Consider the following 21,319-nt stretch of genomic DNA (forward strand, 5'->3'; position numbering starts at 1 on the left):
TGTGTAGCTGAGGACCAAGACCTCCATCCAGGAGGCTTACTCCATGCTCTTGTCAGCAGAATGGCCATTTCCTCTTGGTGACTAAGCTCTAATTCAGTGATTGGTTCAATATCTCGCCCACGTCTTTCTACAGAAGAACTCTCTAGTACTCTCTAAAATCTTGGCTCCCTGCACTACATCCCAAGAGATTAAGAATGGCCTTCTTTTTTAATTAATGGCTTTCTCAGGGTAAATGCCCAGTAGTGGGATTGCTGAGTCATATGGTAGTTTTATTCCTAGATTCTAAGGAATCTCTGCACTGTTCTCCATAGTAGCTATATCAATTTACATTCCCACCAACAGTGTGAAAGGGCTAGCTTTTCTCCACATCCTCTCCAGCATTTTCTGTTTGTAAACTTTTTTGATGATGGCCGTTCTGATCAGTGTGAGGTGATAGTCTGTAGTTCTGATCTGCATTTCTCTAATAATTAGTGATGTTGAGCATCTTTTCATTTCCCTCTTGGCCTCTTGTATGTCTTCTTTGGAGAAATGTCTGTTTAGGTCTTCCACCTGTTTTTTGATTAGCTTGTTGTGGAATCTTAAAAAAAAAAAAACAGCACAGATGAACCTATTTGCAGGGCAAGAACAGAGACAGAGACATAGAGAAAGAATGGACCGGGGGTGGGGTGATGAACTGGGAGACCAAGATATGTATAAAACAGAAAGCTAGTGGGCCCTTGCTGTGTAACACGGGGACCTCGGCGTGGTGCCCTGTGATGACCTAGAGGGGTGGGAGGAAGGACCAAGAGGGAGGGGATGTGCGTATAAAACAGCTGATTTACTTCATTGCACAACAGAGACTAACAACATTGTAAAGCAACTATATCCCAATTGAAAAAAAAAAAGAAAAAAAGGCATGGCCTGCTTTCTGTCTTCCTTCTCAGCTAGAATCATTTCCAGAACCCCAGCCCCACAGCAGAGCCTGGATCCTGAGACTTGGACTCTGCTACTTACTCACCCATTGACTGTTTCCTAAACCAGCTACCACCAATATCATCCTCCCAAACACTGATTCCACACCCAGATGCCCTCGTACCTGGCTCACACTGCCTTCTTGTATTCATTAGCCTACCTCCAATAACCCTAGTACCCAAGGATGGTTAATAGAAACTATAAAATAAACTTCAAATAGCAGTGACCAAGAGAAACTTGTTTAAAGTTAATTTCAGATTTTTTTTTTAAGTTCTAAAGTAACTAACCCTATAATGTCTCACATATAATCTCACTGGTTATAGTTGTGTCTGTGTGATGGGTTTTTAAAAATATATTTTATTAATTTTGTTAGAAAATTTCCCCCCAATTGTCAAAACAACACATCCAAACTAGAGAACTTGGTTTGAGGGTCAACAGAAAAATACTAAGACTCATTCATTTCTCATTTAGTATTTTATCATAAACATTTTCACTTGAAATTAAAAATTTCTTGAAAATGTTTTTAGATGCCACATGATTTTTCATTAAATGGAAATATGATTATTGAGTTCATCACGTACCCGAGGTCTTTTTCCTTTTAGTTTAAGAAAACTGTTTTCAGGTGAGGTTACACAGACTCATTGCCTAAGAAATGAAAAGCATTACTTCATGGGCTCAGAGAAGGTAACAGATTTTTTGGCCATATTGTCATTGACATTAGAGTGGTTGATATCTTGAGACATGTCAAATGGAAAAATCACTCCATATTGAAGCATAACAGCCTTTCCAAATCACAGAGCATAAGTAGATACTCTGGTAAAGTGTGGACGTGACCACAATACCAAACTCAATTCAAACATTGCTCTGAAGTTCAATACTTAAAATGAAGTGCCTGAGATATTTTTAGAAATACAAGATTTAAAATCTCCAAAGGTGATCTCAAAATGGATTGGGCTCTGCAAGCTTTCTGCATACCCAGTCTTCACACCAAAGTCTGTGACCAAACCCAGGAGCTGAAAGATCCAACTTCTCTTCTGGCAAAAGACTGATCTAACTTTTTCGAGTGTCCCAAGATGCCATATGAAATAAAAAAGTGAAAAGCAAACATGCTCCAGAACCCGATATGGGCCAACACCACACACATTTACTTGTTTAAACATGAAATTTTAAAAAGCCTGAAACACCCACACAGAGTGTTTTGCTTCCAGTAACTGCTCATCAGAAACGGAGCTCCCTGAAGAAACTAAATTACCCTTTGCAGCATAGAAGAATTAATCAGGAAGAAATCTCTCCAAAAGCCCAACAGCCCACAAATTACTGGGAAGACAGGGACAGACTTCACCATTCTTGTATCCTCAGCACTCAGCCCACTGTCTGGATCAGCAGAACAGAGGCTAGCCACAACAGAAATTCGGTAAAGGTTAAACTGAACAGGGAAGCAGAACTGATCACAGGCCACTTCGTTTAAGGCAACTACTATGCTGGTAACTAACATCACTAATGTAACAGGGCACATATTTTAACAAGCATTAAGGACAAAACAAAGCAAATGATGTATTTTGTTGCAGCTGTTAAGGTGCAGACTTTGCAAGTAACAAAATGAAATCTGTAAGAATTTCCTCAGAAGCTTCAAAGTCCTAGAATGACAGCAATCCTAAGCATTCTAATCCGCTGTGCACAGAAAACTGTGACTCCAAAAGTCAAACAGAACAGGCAAAATAAATAAATGAGGTGCAGTGCTTAGTAGATTGTATTTGTTACTAAGATTAACAAAACATTTTAGCAAGGTTGCTGAAAACAAAATCAATATACAAAAATCAATTGCATTTCTAAACACCAGCAACAAGGAATTATAAAATGTAATGAAGAATTGCATAAAAAACACAAAGTATTTAGTTATAAATCTAATGAAATGTATGCAAAACTTTTATGAAAAATATTAAAGCTTTATTCAAAAATTAAAGAAAACTAAATGAAAAAGAACTATCTCAACAGGTAAGAAAAAAAAGGTATTTCTTAAATTCAACAACCTATATATATATATATATATATAAAAGAAAATAATAAAACATTCCCTAAACTTCATAATGAGCTTCCCTAGTGCCCTAGGATAAAGAATCTGCCTGCCAATACAGGAGACATGGATTTGATTCCTGGGTCCAGAAGAACTCCTGGAAAAGGAAATGGCAACCCACTCCAGTATTCTTGCCTGGAAAATCCCATGGACAGAGGAACCTGGCAGTCAATGGGATTGCAAAGAGTTGGACATTACTTAGTGACTAAACAACAACAAACTTGATAATATGCTTAATTTCTAAACACTACAGTAAATATCACACTTTTTAAGAGAATTTTTTTGACCCAGTCTTTAATTTCAGAAGATAAAGATAACTATTATCATTATCATTTACTATAAAAGTGAGATACAAGGATTGGAAAGAAAGAAGCAAAACCCACTCCAGTGTTCTTTACTGGAAACCCTCTGAACAGAGAAGCCTAGCAGGCTACAGTTCATGGGGTCAGAGTCGGACATGACTGAATTGACTTAGCAAGCAAGAAATCTTATATGTAACAGAGATGATCATCTACATGAAAATCATTAGAATCAATAGGAAGCTCTGAATTAATATAGAGCTTAGCAAGGTTTTGAAATACACATTAACTTACAAAAATCCAGAAATGTTTCCAAACCACTAACAATCACCTATAAAATTTCATTTAAGAATAAGATATCAATCATTATAGTGAACAAATTAAAAGCACTAAAAACTTAACTTAGCACAAATTATAAAAAACCTACAGAGACAAAACTTTAAAACTTTCTTAGATGGACCAAAAAAAAAATGTCATCTGTCATTTTGATGAGCAATAAATGCTGTCCGCCATTGAGCCATCAGCCCCAGTGGTGCACCCTGAGGGAAATTTACAAGGAAAAAACATGATACTGGTCTTAGGTAATTAAGGTGCAGGCTAAAATGTGTCTACAGAAGAGCAAAAGGCCAAGAATAGTGAAAGAAAAATAAAAGCAAGGTAGGAGAATGTGTCTCACCAGATATAAAAAACTAAGTATATTTAAGCTATACATGAAGTATTAAGTTTATCAAGTTGTAGTTGAAGATGGTGTGGACTGCAGATACACAAATAGGATAAGGCACCTAGAATCAAAGATATGGAAGCTTGACTTATTGCAGACCTCAACTGAAGATCAGTAAAAAAAAAAAAAAAAAAATGAACTTTTCCATAAAAAGGTCTGAGGCAAAATGAGAAAAAATATATATATAACATTAAATCTGTACTGATACTATACACAAAAATTTCTGTGTATATAAGAACTGAATATAAAAGACCAAAGAATAAAATTTTAAGAAGATAAGATAGAATATATTTAATACTCTAGGGCACGGATGATTTCTTAAGTTAAACATATAAAACCCAAATCATAAAGGAAAATATTGATGTGTTAGATTATTTTAAAATTAAGAAATCCTGTTCGGTGAAAGATATAGAAAGAAAATGAAAATTCAAGTCACATCCTGGGAGGTAACGTGTATAATATTTTTAAATGTGAGGATAAAAATATACAAAGCACAAATGAAAATCAATCAAAAAGACAAACAATAAAATATGAAAACTGGCAGCACTTGGCAAAAAAGGCAATAAAAAATAACCTAAAAATTTGGAGAATGTAATTTAAAAAATAATTTGGCATTAGATAGTAGTATTAAGTGTGTACATACACTATAAGCTAAAATTCAACTCCTGGCTTTATATATACACACAAAGATATAAGTACATATGAAACCAGGAGTTGAATTCTTAGCTTAGATAGATAAACATGGAAATACACAAACACACATCTTAAACAACACTTCACAAGAGTATTCATTTAACATTCTTTGTAGGAGCAAAATATAATCCAAGAGTAAAATGGGTTAAATAAATAAATTTTTGGTATATTCATTCTGTGGAACACTGTATAGCATCAAAAATAAACAAACTACAACTGCATGTAACACCATGAATGCATCTCAGGAACATAAGGTCCAGTGGGAAAAAAGTTATAGAAGACACAGATTTCATTTATATAACTCCAAACACATGAAAAGGTGAGCAATGTAGGTTTAGGGATAGAAATATATATGATAAAACTATGGTGAAAAAGCAAGAGAATTATGACAAAAATCCATGGTAATACATATTTATCTCTTAGGAAGCATAGATGGTGATGACAATGGGACATGCATCCAAGGAGCCTCAAAAGCAATGGTCCTCTTACTTAACTTGAGTGGTAGGTATGCAAGAGATTCTGTATTCTCACTCTCTACAACATTATGCATACTTTATAGCTTTAGTTTTGTGTGACAGGTAGCAAAATATAAAATAGAATGCTATCTAAGACCCCCTTAATGTCCTTGCAGTGATAACTTGCCCTTTTAAAATCTGCTTCCATAGTTTGGAGAAAAAGTTTTAATAATATCTACCTCACAAGGCTGTGTGGAAACACAGCAGATCTTAGAATAGTATCTGGTATATAGTAGGTGCTTAATGATTGTTGATTATTATTATTATCATCAGTGATAAAGAACCCGCTTGCCAATGCAGGTTAGGTGTAAGAGATGCCGGTTCAATCCCTGGATTGAAAGATCCCCTGGAGAAAGGAATGGCAATCCACTCCAATATTCTTGCCTGGGAAATCCCATGGACAGAGCAGACTGGTGGGCTCCAGACCACAGGGTCGCACAGAGTCGGACACGACTGAGCGACTTAGCACATTATCATCAACAATATCATCCTATCTACTATTACCAAGGCAACGATCAATGTGACCAAAACAATCTATGACTTTTCTGATTACCCAATGCTTTAATCCTTTCTACAATACCACAAACAAAATGTGGAACTTCCCTGGCTGTCCAGTGGTTAAGACTCTGAGCTTCCAATGCAGGGGGCATGGGTTCAATCCCTGGTTGGGGAACTAAGATCCCACATCCTTGCAGCCAAAGTAAAATAATTTTTAAAAATCAGCTGATGAATTATGACTTTATTCAGCTACTTTTGAAATTTCATATATCCTACTGGTGTCCCTACAAACCCTCTTTTTAAACCTTCAACAATTACTGCCTCTATTCACTATGTCTCATATACTTTCACCTAATTTAGACCATTATATTTAAGGATACTTTCTAAGATGAAGGAAATGTACAATGCTCCACATTCATATCCATTCTTCCCAAAAAAAGGTCCATCTTTGAACTGTGTTTTAATATTCATGTACCATGAATGTGAGCATCTTGAGGATAAGGGTCACATATCATCAATGTTCTATCAGTCAGTCAGTTCAGTTGCTCAGTCGTGTCTGACTCTTTGCAATCCCATGAACTGCAGCATGCCAGGCCTCCCTATCCATCACCAACTCCCGGAGTTTACTCAAACTCATGTCCACTGAGTTGGTGATGCCATCCAACCATCTCATCCTCTGTCAGACCCTTCTCCTTCCACCTTCAATCTTTCCCAGCATCAGGGTCTTTTCCAGAGAGTCAGTTCTTTGCATCAGGTGGACAAAGTATTGAAGTTTCAGCTTCAACATCAGTCCTTCCAATGAATATTCAGGACTGATTTCCTTTAGGATGGACTGGTTGGATCTCCTTGCAGTCCAAGGGACTCTCAAGCATCTTCTCCAACATCACAGTTCAAAAGTATCAATTCTTCAGCACTCAGCTTTCTTTATAGTCCAACTCTCACAGCCATACATGACTACTGGAAAAACCATAGCTTTGACTAGACGATCCTTTGTTGGCAAAGTAAGGTATCTGCTTTTTTTTCTTTTTTAAGTATCTGCTTTTTAATATGCCGTCTAGGTTGGTCGTAACTTTTCTTCCAAGGAGCAAGTGTCTTTTAATTTCATGGCTGCAGTCACCATCTGCAGTGATTTTTGGAGCCCAAAAAAATAAAGTCTGTCACTGTTTCCACTGTTTCCCCATCTATTTGCCATGAAGTGATGGGACCAAATGCCGTGATCTTAGTTTGATCAATGTTCTATATCCAACTTTTTGCTCTGTGTGACAAGAGCATTTATATGTGCTCAAAAAATGTTTGAAGAATGAATGACGGATTTAAAAATGAATGAACTAAGGGGTACACAGACACGGAGGATTCTCGTTTAAGTTACAGGACAAGGCAGATATGTTTGCCTCTGTCATATTGTTCCAAGACAACAGTGCCATTAATGTGACAAAAACCAACATGAAAGGGACTAAATCTTTAGAAGGAATCAGGGTTCAGCAGTCAAAAGATTTCACCAAAATTCTGAGAGTTGGAAAGTAGCTGAGAAAAGTGCTTTGTGTGAAACAGAATGGAAAAATCCACAGCCAGGGAGTAAGAGTCCTGAACATGCTCTGGGCTAGAAATCAGCAGGGATGGATGGTAGGGGGAAAAAATGTAGGAGAAAAAATGCTGAACATGGAAGTTAAGTGAAAGTCTGACTAAGGAGACCTCCACCTCCTGCCAAGGCAGAGAGGCAGAGCTTCTAGCAGCATAAATTTACAGCCAGGGGAAAAAAAGAAAAAAGAAACTAAGAGAGTTCTTTCTGAAGATCTGAATAAGTGCTGCAGAAACTCGACTACTGGTGTTGAAGCAGGCACTTACCCACCCCGGCATTCACGAGTGCTTGACTTAAGAGGAAGCTATCTTTTCATTCACCCTTGAACAGCGACTGTCCATTTATAAGACCCACTCCTGTACAGAGTGTTTACAATAAGACCCTTTCTTTAGGAGAGACTAATGTTGAGGGGGGAAAAAAGTTTCCACAAATGCTAAAATCATTACCAGGAGAAAAACTAGAAGGCAAAGTCAAGGAATTTTCCCAGAGCAAAGAGAAAACAAAAGATCTACAGCAAAGGGTTGCGTGGAGGTGGGGAGAGAGGAAGTCTATATCGAAGTGACTAAAGTTTGAGAGGATGAAGACAAGATATGCATTTTCACAGGAGCAGTGGTCACCAAACTTTCCAGGTCAAGAAATAACAATAGAAAAAAAATCTAGACATAATTTTATGGCATTTTATACTCCACAACAAAAAGAGAATATCCTCAATATTTCCAAAGTGAAAAAAAGAATAAACGTTCACTAAGGAAAAACAAAAGCCTGACAGTCATTCTGCCATTGTCATCATTAAATGCTAGGGAATAAATTTAGAGCAATGTTTTCAGAGTTTAAGGAAAAATTTTGGGCATGTAGGTTATCTATTTCCAAATATTTGAAGTTAAAGAAATATATGTTCAGATGGTGATAAATTCAGAACATTTATCTCACATCCACCTTTCAGAGGAAATCATTAAGGACACTTCACCAAAACAAGAATGGAAATCAAGAAGGAGAAGGGTGTAAGAAATAGCAACAAGAGAAAAAGTAAAGCACAGTGAAAGGGAAAATAGCTCTGCAGCAAGTCTAGAAAGCAACTCGTCTCAGGAGTAGAAGACACAGGCCGCCAGTCGTTGCTGTTTGCTTGTTCAGTAGTATCCAACTCTGAGACCCACAGACTATAGACCGCCAGGCTCCTGTGTCCATGTGATTTTCCAGGCAAGAATACTGAAGTGGGTTACCATTTCCTTCCCCAGGGGATCTTCCCAATCCAGGGATCAAACCCACATCTCCTGCCTCTCTTGCAGGTGGATTCTTTACTACTGAGCCACGGGAAAAGTCCACGGTCACCAGTAGAACATCTCAAAGAAGAAAAATGAGGTAGATTCCAATCACTATAAAAATTAGTCAAAAGAGATTAATGACATAGTGAAAAGGTTGTTTACAATTACCAAAGGGAGCAAAGGAGAGGGAGGAATAGAAACATCAGAAAAGATAAAAAAAACTCTACAAGAGAGCAATTTTTCATATAAAAGCAAAGCAAAATGTGCTGTGACTTTTAGCAGATAGTGGAGTTTGAGATCACAACAGAACTCATTAGCCTTAATGTTAGGCTGATTCAAGAGGCATGAGGGATGGGTAACTAGGCCCTTAGAAGGAAAAGTAATTTAACTCATCATCTTTAGAATCTAGTTAGATTCTTAAAGTAAGAAGGAACTGATTGTGATTTCAGAACAGAATGTAAATACTATCTGCAAGGAAACCTAGAGCCAACAGGTTGGCAGATGTAACTGGAAAGAAGTATACAGGCAGAGGTATTAATATTCTCCCTAGTCATTATGAGGAATAAAGAGACCTTATCTAAAGACTAGAGAAGAAAAGTAGAAATTAAATGTATTGCCAAAATTATACAGATACAAAATTGAAAAACCTTTCTAAAATACGTATTTAAAATTGAAAGGGGAAGGAAGTTGTATAAATGAGGTCAACAATTATATTTCACAGTGAGAAGTAGAAGTAATACCTAAGGTTGGGAAATCAATTAGTATTTAAGCATGTTAAAGTTATAGCGGATTTCCCTTGTGGCTCAACCGGTAAAGAATCTGCCTACAAAGCAGGAGATCTGGGTTCGATCCCTGGGTTGGGAAGATCCCCTGGAGAAGAGAAAGGCTACCCATTCCAGTGTTCTGGCCTGGAGAATTCCATGGGCTGTATAGTCCATGGGGTCACAAAGAGTCGGACAGGACAGAGCGACTCTCACTTTATATCTCTATGAAAGCAGTTCACCAGGTAAAGATTCAGAGTCAATGGTAAAGCACCAGTACTTATTTACAGAGCTGTTAAAAGGGTTCCTTTAACAAATAATGGTTCTTCTTTGATTCTCACAAGGCATGAAGTCAAAGTAACAGTGTGTATAACTAATCAAATGGAAACTGGATCAGCAGATGTATTACAGTCATTTTTTAAGAGATATTAAAGAATTGAGGTTTATATGCAGATTTCTGAAAGGAAAGAAAGCTATTCAATGAACTCTTAGTGTTTTAAGTTCTAACTGATCTCATATTATCTAGCTTATAACCTTGAAAACACCAAAGGATGTTGGCAGTATGATGTTAACATCTGTTTCAGGGATTTCTGCTAATTACTTAGGGGTTCTATGTTAGGAGTCTCTTTTAGCATTTCTGCTTGGCACTATGCTTGGCAATTCTGAAATTCTCATTAAGTGATTAAAAATATTTGGATAGTAGTGATAACTCAAAATGATGTAATGAGTGAAAAAATAGGACATTAACTCCACATTGGGAGTCTGTAACAAACAAAGAGGATGTTTAGGGACCCAGTGTCTGCAAAGTACATCTCTTGCAGGATCTAAAAGTAGACCCACATGACAGGAAAATGGATTTGGTGAAGAAAAATTGTTCAGAGATAAAGATGGAGAGGTTCACAAAGGGCTTTGTATACCAGGTTAAAGTAGTAAAAAATCATGAATGTGAAAGACAATACATCATGCTGTTTTGATTACTGTAGCTTTGTAAAAGGGTTTGAAATCAGAAATTACAATGCCTCCAATTTTGCTGTTCGTTCTCAAGAATGATTTTGTAATTGGGTTCTTTGGTGGCTCCGTGTGTATTTTAAGGGCTTTCCTGGTGGCTCAGATGGTAAAGAATCTGCCTGCAATGCAGGACACCTGGTCAGGAATCCCTTGGTCAGGAAGATTCGCTGGAGAAGGGAATAGCAACCCACTCCAGTATTCTTGCCTGGGAAATCCCATGGACAGAGGAGCCTGGCAGACTACAGTCCATGGGGTCACAAAGAGACAGACACAACTGAGCAACTGACACTTTTACTTTCTTTTGATGTATTTTAGGATTATTTTTCCTAGCTCTATGGGGAAAAAAAAATGTCACTGGCATTTTGAAAAGGATTGCCTTGACTCTGTGGATCCCATTGAGTAGTTTAGACATTCTAACAATATTGATTCTCCCAATCCATAAACATGGAATATCTTTCTATTAAAAAAAATACTGAAAATGTTTAAATACAGGGTGTCATTTTAAAGGACATTCTAGCTGAAGAATTTTAAAAATAAATGGAAGAAAAGAGTGGTTTCAGTCAATAATCAAGGCAAGAGAGAATGACGGCCAAATTTAAGACAGTAGAACTGGAAAAGTGCTATGGGTTAAATTGTGTTACCCAAAATTCAGATGCTAAAGCACTAAATCCTTGTACCTCAGAACATGATGCATTTAGAGATAGGACCTATAAAGTGGTGAACAGATTCAATGAAGCTGTTAGTGTAGGTCTTATTTCAACCCTACAGGGATTCTTATAATGAGAGGAAATACAGACACACGGAGAGCCACCATGAATAAATGAATAAATCCGGATATGTGTGCACGGAGAAAAGATTATATGAAAGCAGGGAGGAGACAGCCATCTGCAAGACAAGGAGAGAGGCCTCCACTCTGACACACCTCAATATTGGGTTTCAAGTCTCCAGAGTTGTGAGAAAAGAAATCTGCTTTTAAGCCACTCAGTCTACAGTGTTTTATTATATCAGCCCTAGCAAACTAATACAGATGCCCATAGGTGATTGGACCTGAGAGAGATTTAGAAGTCCTGAATCACCAAACTCAGTGGCTAGATACGAGTTTTAGAGGAGAGACAGGAGTCAAGGTGACCCCAGATAGTAGAGTCATTTTCTGCAGTAGAGACTCCAGGAGGAGGAGCAGAATAGAGTAAAAATGAATAAATCCAGTAGTTTTTTGAGTTTTTGTAATCATGATCCACCCTTAGAAAGCCTAATTATGAATTCAGTTCAGTTCAGTCGCTCAGTCATGTCCGACTCTTTGTGACCCCATGAATTGCAGCACGCTAGGCCTCCCTGTCCATCACCAACTCCCGGACATTACTCATAATTAGAGTGGAATTATGGAATCTGAGTTCCAGAATGGATCTGGAGCTCAGAGAGCTTGACTGGAGAAATGAGGTCATGTCCATCAGGTTGTACAACAGATTAATGAAGACCCTGCTGGGGAGCAATAGAATGATTTCTTGAATTGGGTGACCTGTGGAAATGAAGATATAGAAATGAAACAGAGAAATCCTTCTTCCCCTTGCAAAGATCACTAAGGTTTTGGCTCTTAGTCCTGAGGCAGGCACTTGAATGCCCACTCAGAAGACATTTCTCTTTGTGGGATCCCTTAAATAGGAGCCTACTTTGGTTCAGGTTTGGGCCAGAAATCAAGCCCCAGAGAATATATCATGAGTGACATTTGGAAGTCATAGTTTTTTTTTTTTTTTTTGCTAGAGAATGTTTAGTAGGTATTTGATCTACTCATTTCCAAGGAAATGTATCTGAAACGATTTTCTTCTTGATAAAAACAGGAAAGAAATGTGTAAAGAAATGTTCACCTCTTTCTTCTTGAAAACTGGTAAAAAGATGTTCATGCTTGGTACTATGGCAGCCACATTGTGAGAATGAGGGAAAGTTAAGAGAATTGAAGAGAAGCCTCCCCAGAGGTCTGGACTTGCGGAGTTGCTGAACCCAATCCTGGAGTCACCTATCTCATCAGCTGTCACTGGAGAAAAATAATCCCACGTTGTTTATTCTACTTTGGTTGAGAATCCTATTTGTGAAACTGAAAGCATTCCAGTAGGTACCAAAATTTTCCTCAAACAGTTCACCTATTGATATGGAAAGTATTTTTTCCCCAGTTTTATTCAGATATAATTGACAAATAACATTGTGTAAGTTTAAGGTATACAATGTGATGACTTAATGTACCTATAATATTACAAATAAAGTTAGTTAACATCTCCATCATCTCATATAATTATACCATTTTTGGGTTATAACATTTAAGATCTCTCTTAACAATGTCCAAGTAGACAAAACAGTATTGTGAACTAAAACCACCATGCTGTACATTAGATTCCAAGAACTTATTTGTCTTAAAACTGAAAGTGGATACCCTTTGACTAACATCGCCCCATTCCTCCCACCGTCAGTCATCTGTTCTCTTCGTTTATGAGCTCAGCTTTTTAAGATTCCACGTGTTAGTGAGATCATACAGTATTTGTCATCCTGTGTCTGACTTAGTTCACAGTGTCCTCCAGGTTCATCCATGCTGTCCCAAATGGCAGGATCAGGATCTCCTTTTTTTATGGCTGATAAACATTTCTTTTGTTGTTTCCATGTCTTAGCCATTGTGAATAATGCTGCATTGAATGTGAGGGTGCAGATATCTTTCCAAGATAATGATTTCATTTTATGGATAGTATCTTGAAATGTGAGCCAAGATGTCAGCTTACTCAGACTATTAAAGCTATGAGCCTCCAGCTTTTAGTCTGGGGGTTCCCTTCTCCTCTTTCAGTTTCTAAACAGAAAACAACAATAATTTAAAAGATAGTACTGACCATCCTCTCTGTGCAAAAATGATAAAACTGAATGAAGGAATTGGTAGGATGTAAGGTAGGAAATATCAAGAACTGGTTCTTTAAAGCACCTTATATAATATACAAGTTTTAAAATGGGTTTTTGCAATACTCATCAATTGGCCACAGGTATAATATAATTTCAGCCTATATTAATTTAATAATCACACAGATGTTCAAAGACTTTCTATTGATTGCATTTGACATGAGAATCACTGAAAAATTATCAGCAAAATCATTTTCCGTTTCCTTGTTGTAAAAGGAAAAAACTCATGGATTTTTCTTTGTAGTTTTTTATTAAAAAAAGGTTTTAAATCTAACTATCCTCACTCTTTACTTTCGAATTTGTGACATAGAACCCTACAAAGTGAATTCCCTTCTGTGGTCTAAGACAGGAATAGAGACAAGAAATCTGTCTCCGGTTTCCCAGGGGAATGCCAGGAAACCTTTTTTTAAAAGAATAATGTCAATTCTCTTTAAGCACTGCAATACACAGAAAAACAAAATCTTTCAATTCTTTTTATGAAGTAAACAAAATTTTGAAATACTGAGTATACATTTACTATTCAAAATATACATATACACAAACACACAAACATACACACACACAAACTCCAAAGACCAACCTCAATGTAAAAGTCCTAAAGAAAATATTAGCAAACAAAATCCATCAATACTTCTTCAAAAAGAAAAGTAGTACATCACAATCAAATACGGCTTATTCTGAGATCATGGAATCTGAGCAAATGTACTAATAATACTGCTTATATTAAACACATCACTTTAGTATTTAAGACAGATCATGTCACTTCTCTACTCCAAAACCTCCGAAGACTTTCCATTTTACTCAGAGTGAAACACACAAATTCTTACATAATCTAAAGGGTCCTCAGCCTCCAGGATCAAATACCTGACGATCTGAGATGGGGCTGTTATAACAGTAATAGAAATAAAGTGCACAATAAATGTGATGCACTTGAACCATTCTAAAACCATTCTCTCTACTCTCCAGTCTGTAGGGGAGTGGGGGGAAGTCTTCCACAAAACTGGTCCCTGGTACCAAAGAGATTGGGGGCCACTGATTCATCTAACCTGGCAATCTATTAAACGTGTTGCCTCTGTCTCTTACACTCTCTAATCGAGTCACACGGCTCCAGCCACACTGGACACTCTGCTGTTCCTCAGACAGTCCAGGGATGTTCCTGCCTTAATGGACGTGCACTGCTATATTCCCTTTGCCTGGAACACTGTACGCAAGTTATCTATGGGGCTTAATCCCTCACCTCCTTCCATTTTCGGCTTAAACGATACCCTCCTCATAGGCTTATGCTGCCTACTCTGCCTAAATTTGCAACTATTCAACTCCCACCCCTGATGCTTCTGATTCTTTTTTTTCTACAACGCTGTGTATCTCCTTCTACAACTGATTCAATGTATTGATACATCACAATTTTTTTTTATTGTATCTTTCTCCTGCCACAATATAAACTCTAAAAGAGCAGGCTTCTGCTTTGTTCACCACTGTATCCTGCACGCCAACAAGAGTACCTGAAACATAGTTAGCATTCAGTTGATTTTTTTTAAATGATGAAATGATTACTTAGTATATCTGAAGAAAAGTCACATGGAATTCTTTATCAAAAGTGAAAAGCCATTGACAAATAAATATATATCCTTGTTAAATACTCAACAAATTAGAAACTAATGGCTAAATCCTTAAGATTTACCTCCAGAACATTCTTAGTCGGGAAACACTGGACGCATTCCACTACCATCAGATAAAAGGGTGCTCACTATTACCACTAACACTTAACATTACAAGGGATGCATTAGTGGATTCAGTTAAACTAGAAATTATTAACACAAAAGGAATGAGTAGAATAAACTATAATTTTCAGGAGATAAGAGTATTATGGACTTCCTAGAAGCCTCAGCAAGTAAAGAATCTGCCTGCAATCTGCCTGACACAGGTTTGATCCCTGAATCGGGAAAAACCCCTGAAGAAGGGAATGGCAACCCACTCCAGTGTTCTTGGCTGGAGAATTCAATGGACAGAGGAGCTTGGTGGGCTTTAGGCCATGGGTTCACAAAGAGTCAGACACAACTGGGTAACTAACACTTTCACTTTGCAAGAGGATTATGAAACTGGAGTTAAAAAGTCAAATGAAAAACTACCAAAATGAACGTAAGATTTAGAGAGGTATCAGTATATAAAGTAACACATAGAAAGCAATAATCTTCATATGTACAAATAGTTAAAAGATATAATGGAATAGAAGGTCCAATTTACTAGAGAAACAATAATACAAAATAACAGATATAATACTTAGGAATTCTTTTTCAAATAAATGTGCAAAACTTTACTAGGAAAACCTAAACATGAGTAGAAATGGTAACTGGAAAAAAAAAAGAATGCATGTTGCAAAAATGTCAATTCTCCCTAGATTAATGTATACATTTAAAATTAAACCAAAAAAATAAAAGCAGATTTTTTTTTTCTGGAAATAAATAAGATGATTCTACAGTTAATATAAAAAAATAAGTATAAGAAGAAAACTTTAAATTAAGAGCAGTGAGAGAAGACTGTTCAGATTTTAAAACATTATAAAACCTCAATAATCAAAACAATATAGTATTGGCACATGATTCAGCCAATCAAAGGAGCAAAATAGAAGTCCAAGGAGTTCAGAAAAAGAAATACAAATTGTCTTTAAATATGTTAATCTCACTTACAAAAAATTCAATTAAAACTGTAACAGGATAGGGACTCCCCTGATAGTCCTGTGACTCAAACCCTGCTCCCAATGCAAGGGAGCATGGTCCGGTCCCTGGGCAGGGAACCAGATCTCATATGCCACAAATAAGAGTTCACATGCCACTAGCAAAGACGCTGCATGAAAGAAAATGTTAGTTCCACTCAGCCATGTCCAACTCTCTGCAATCCCATGGACTCTAGCCCTCCAGGCACCTCTGTCCATGGAATTCTCCAGGCAACCTGGAGTGGGTTGCCATTCCCTTCTCCAGGGGATCTTCCTGACCCAAGGATGCCCCCAATGAAAATCAAAGATCCCTCTTGCCACAGCTAAGACCCTGGCACAGCCAAATAAATTAAAAAAATAGTTAAAAAAAAAAACTATACCAGGATACCATTTATACCTCACAGATCTGTTAAGTTCCAAAAGTTTTGATAACACATTGTATTATTGGTAAGCATAAAATAATACAATCTCATGTGCCACTGGTGTAAATTGGAGGGCAATTTAACAATATTACAAACATTGCAAACATTACAATATTACAAACATTACAAATATGTGTAGCAATTATTCAGTAATTCTACTGCTCAGAATTTACCCCAGCAAGGTGCTCATGCTCCTGAAATGATGCCTTTCAGGACTATTGTAATAAGATTAAAAGAAAGCTAATGTCTACTAACAAGAAAGTAGTTAAATTATATTGCATCTATTTAGTGGAATGTGCTACAGTTGTAAAAGTGATACTGAGGTCTTTAATACTGATTGGGGCAGACTGGGTTACCATTCACCAGCTAGTCAAAACTCCCCTACTGTGATGCTTCTCCCTGGAGAATTAAAAATCCCCATTCTTATTGAACTTGGGGAAAGGTATGACTTGCTTTGTTGAATGAAACGTAGGCATATACATCATGTGTCAGTTTCAGACAGAAGATTTAAGAGCAAAGACATGATTTTTTTTAAGCTATCCCACCCCCCCACCATCCCCCATCTTTAACTGGCAGTGTTCCAGATAAATGTTGCTCAATCAGCCAGAATTCTCAAGAGACAGTGACCTTGACCAAGGTTACAGATGACTCACAATAGATACGCAATATGAGTGAAATACAAATCTATGTTATTTTAAGGCACAGATATTTTAGGATCAACATAATAACCTATACTGGCCAAAGCACTCATGCAGAAAACTGTCCAAGATATATTGTCAGGTAAAAAAGCAAGGTACAGAAGAGTGTGGATAGTATGCTACATTCTGCTTTAAAAGGAAATATTTGTAGCAGCACTGTTCACAATCGCCAGGACATGGAGACAACCTAAATGTCCATCAACAAATGAATGGATAAAGAAGATACGGTACACTCAGATAATGGGTTGAAGACCTAAATAGACATTTCTCCAAAGAAGACATATACAGATGACCAGTAGGCACATGAAAAGAGGTTCATCACTAATTAGTAGAGAAATGCAAACCAGAGCTACAGTGAGATATTACCTTATACCAGGCTATCGTCAAAAACTCCACAAACAATAAATGCTGGAGAGGGTGTGGAGAGAAGGGAACCCTCCTACACTGTTGGTGGGAATGTAAATTGGTACAGTCACTATGCAGAACAGAATGGAGGTTCCTTAAAAATCTAGAAATAGAGCTACCTACCATATGACCCTGCAGTCCCACTCCTAGGCATATATCCCAAGAGAAACACGATCCAAAAAGATACATGCCACCCCGGTGTTCACTGCAGCACTGCCTACAATAGTCAAGATGTGGAAGTAACCTAAAGGTCCACTGACAGAGGAATGCACAAAGATATGCTACATGTGCACAATGGAATATTACTCAGCCATTTAAAAAGAATGAAATAATGCCATTTGCAGCAACATGAATGGACCTAGAAAGTGTCATACTGAGTGAAGTAAGTCAAAGAGAGAAAGAAATTTTGCATGACATCCCTTATGTGTGGAATCTAAAAAGAAATGGTACAAATGAACTTACAAAACAGAAACAGACTCACAGAGAACAAACTTAATGGTTGCTAGAGGGTAAGAATAGAGAGGAAGGGATAGTTAAAGAGTTTGGGATGGACATGTATACACTGCTCTATTTTAAATGGATAACCACCAAGGACCTACTGTATATAGCACATGAAACTCTGCTTGATATTATGTGGCAATCTGGATGGGAGGGGAGTTTGGGGGAGAATGTATACATGTACATGAATGGCTGAGTCCCTTTGCCGTTCATCTGAAACTATCACAACACTTTTAGTTAATTAGCTATAACCCAATACAAAATAAAAAGTAAAAAAAAAAAAAAAAGGATCGGTATGATGAAATACTATTCAGCCTAAGAAGGATGAAATAATGCCATTTGAAGCAACATGGATGCAACTACAGATTATGAATCTAACTGAAATAAGTTAGAGAAAGACAAATACTGTATGAAGTCAGTTATATGTGGAATCGAAAATATGACCCAATTGAACCTATCTATGGAACAGAAACACTGACACAGAGAATAGACGGGTGGGTGCCAAAGGAGGGGGGGTTGGGGGACGGTGGGGGGGAGGTGGGGTTAGCAGGTGTGGGCTTTTATACACAGAATGGATGAACAGCAAGGCGCTGCTGCATAGCACAGAGAACCATGCTCAATACCCCATGGTAAATCATAATGGAAAAGAATATTTAAAAGGATGTGTGTGTGTGTATATATATATATATGTATAACTGAATCACTCTGCTATACACAACACTGTAAATCACCTATATATACATCAATATAAAAAATTAACACTGAATAAAATAGAGGGGGAAATAGCATATAAACATATGTGTGTACTAGTTCATACAAGCATAAAATTTCTCTGGATGATGTTTATCTCTTAGGGTTGATGGATCTGGACAAACAGAAAAGACAATTGAGACTTTTGATAGAATATTTTATATTTGCTAACACTTGATTCTATGTAAGTATTATTGATTCAAAAACTTAAATTCTTAAGGAAAGAATCATCTGCCTCGAAAACATATGTTGGTATAAAATCTTAAGAAAACAAGCAGGAGAGAGAGCAAAGAGCATATTATCAAACACCTTAACAGCTTATACCCCCCATCCTTGGAAGACACAGAGCCAGAAAAGCTTCCAGCAGGGAGAAAATTAGGGCCAGATTCATGTGCCCCCCAGCCAAGCAATGGGCAAAATTTAGAAGGAACAAAAATAAAAAATGCAATTGTCCACTGGTATATGATGAGAATGATATTTCCTTCAGGCTCATCTTGGTGTCCTACTCAGCGACATGCACAGTAAATTTCCTACAGTGCCACCCAATAGCCACTGACGGTCTGCAAAATCATCTAACTTTTCCCTGATAATACCTTAGCCTGAAAAATAAAATAGTGCAGGAATCAATACACCTACAGTGCTAGCATTTTGGGACAACATTCTATAGGTCAACATTTATACTAGAATTACATGAAAACCAAGATTTATCTATATGTTATTCAAAATCCACTTGACACTGGCTTCTGTCGATACCCAGGTGGCACCAGTGGTAAAGAACCCACCTGCCAATGCAGGAGACGTAGGAGACATGGGTTCGATTCCTGGGTCAGGAAGATTCCCTGCAGAAGGAAATGGCAGCCACTCCAGTATTCTTGCCTGGAGAATCCCAAGGACACAGGAGCCTGGCGGGCTACAGTCCATGGGGTCGCAGCATCAGACGCAACTGAAACGACTTAGCAAACATGCTCTGTAGATACCAGAGATGGTATTTTGATTTTTCAACTTTGTTATAAATACTTAAGTTGCCAGGTTCCATCATCTCTCACCACCACCTAAAATAAAAGACTTATGCATTTCCCCAGTAAAGGAGTCTTGTCACTCACGTTCATGATCTCATACATACACACACATCCACATACACACACCCAGAAAACAAACCATCCACTTACTAACTAGATTCTTTCTTCAAGGGGAGTAGTTTTTCTTTCTGTTCTTTTATTCTACCAAATAACAAATGCTGAAAGAATCACCAAATACGGTTTTATAACAGGTAAAACTTCCTAGGGTTCTTGCTTGAAAGTTTCCAACTGGAAAGTAAAAGTGCAGAGAAATCCCAAGACTTCTCAAATTGAATTGGATGAAGATACATAAGAAAATGACAGAAAGTCTCTCAGAAGATTTATAATATACCTGTTTTAAGATTCAAAGAATCATCCAATAATCAGGAGGAAAAAATTATACAACTTTTAATGAGAAATAGAACCTAATCTCTACTATACTCATCTTTTTTTCAGTGCAACAAGATTACTGTACTTTAGATGACTAATATGCACACATAGTTAATAAAAATATAAACTGAGTACATTAGGAGATAGTGATGTTGAAGGAGCTAACATTTAGATTTTTTTTTTACTTTGACAATGTAAACATAAACTCCTATCATTCTTTCCAATTAATTTGTTATCACGACACTATAGGACTTGCCACATAAGAAATTTTTTTTGGAATGCATTCTTTTTTAATGCTGTTAGAATAATTATTTATACAATTCACTACTGAAAATAATGAAGATTTTGAAGATTCAAAGAAGTTCAGAAGGAAAATCATCCATATCATTTACTATGAGACCACAATGCCTAAGCAGCTAACATTTTTATCCTAAATAACTGTGGATTTATAAATATAACACAGTTTTCAAAAATCAAGACTTGAGCATTCAGATTGGTTAGCAAAAAGGACACAAGGAATTTAAAATTTTTTTAATTTTCAAAAATATTTACATAAGAAGTGACTTTACCAGTCATTCTGGATGAAAATCTTATTACTAAAGAAAGAAATTTTCATCTTCCCAGTAAACAGATTTTTATCAATGATATGTGATCTGAAATCCAGTGCATATTGAAAGAATTCTAATGTAATAAAAAGGAAAATGGCCAATGTTTTCGTTTTAAGAAAAACAAGTAAAAATTTTAAGATTCTAAAACAAAATCTCATTCCTTCTTATTTAATTTCCACCTATATAGTATAAGAAAAGATAATTAATAGGACTAAATAGGAGTGCAAACTTTAATCACAACTTTGTATATTACCTTAATACCTATAATTAATGTTCATTTCACTCTGACAAAACACATCTTCTAAAAATCCACCTGTTCTAAGAAGCACTCCAGAACTTCATTATCTTTAACATGTACAACATTATATTCAGGGCAAACGTTTATTCCTTTAACAGACTTCCTACCCATCTCCGTGTATTTCCTGATGCCGCAAAATGTATCAGGCACTGGCCATTTGATATATATGTAGATTACTGAGGATGGA

At 36.9% G+C, this 21,319-nt stretch overlaps 1 protein-coding gene across 1 annotated transcript in view; it reads right to left on the reverse strand.

Annotated features, from left to right (window-relative positions):
- The window catches only part of INPP4B (inositol polyphosphate-4-phosphatase type II B), an 838,347-nt gene that overhangs the window by 768,184 nt on the left and 48,844 nt on the right, over nt 1–21,319 (reverse strand). The gene's annotated exons all lie outside the window — the stretch shown is intronic.

This window comes from Muntiacus reevesi, chromosome 13, assembly GCF_963930625.1.
Source record: "Muntiacus reevesi chromosome 13, mMunRee1.1, whole genome shotgun sequence".
Lineage (NCBI taxonomy): Eukaryota > Metazoa > Chordata > Mammalia > Artiodactyla > Cervidae > Muntiacus > Muntiacus reevesi.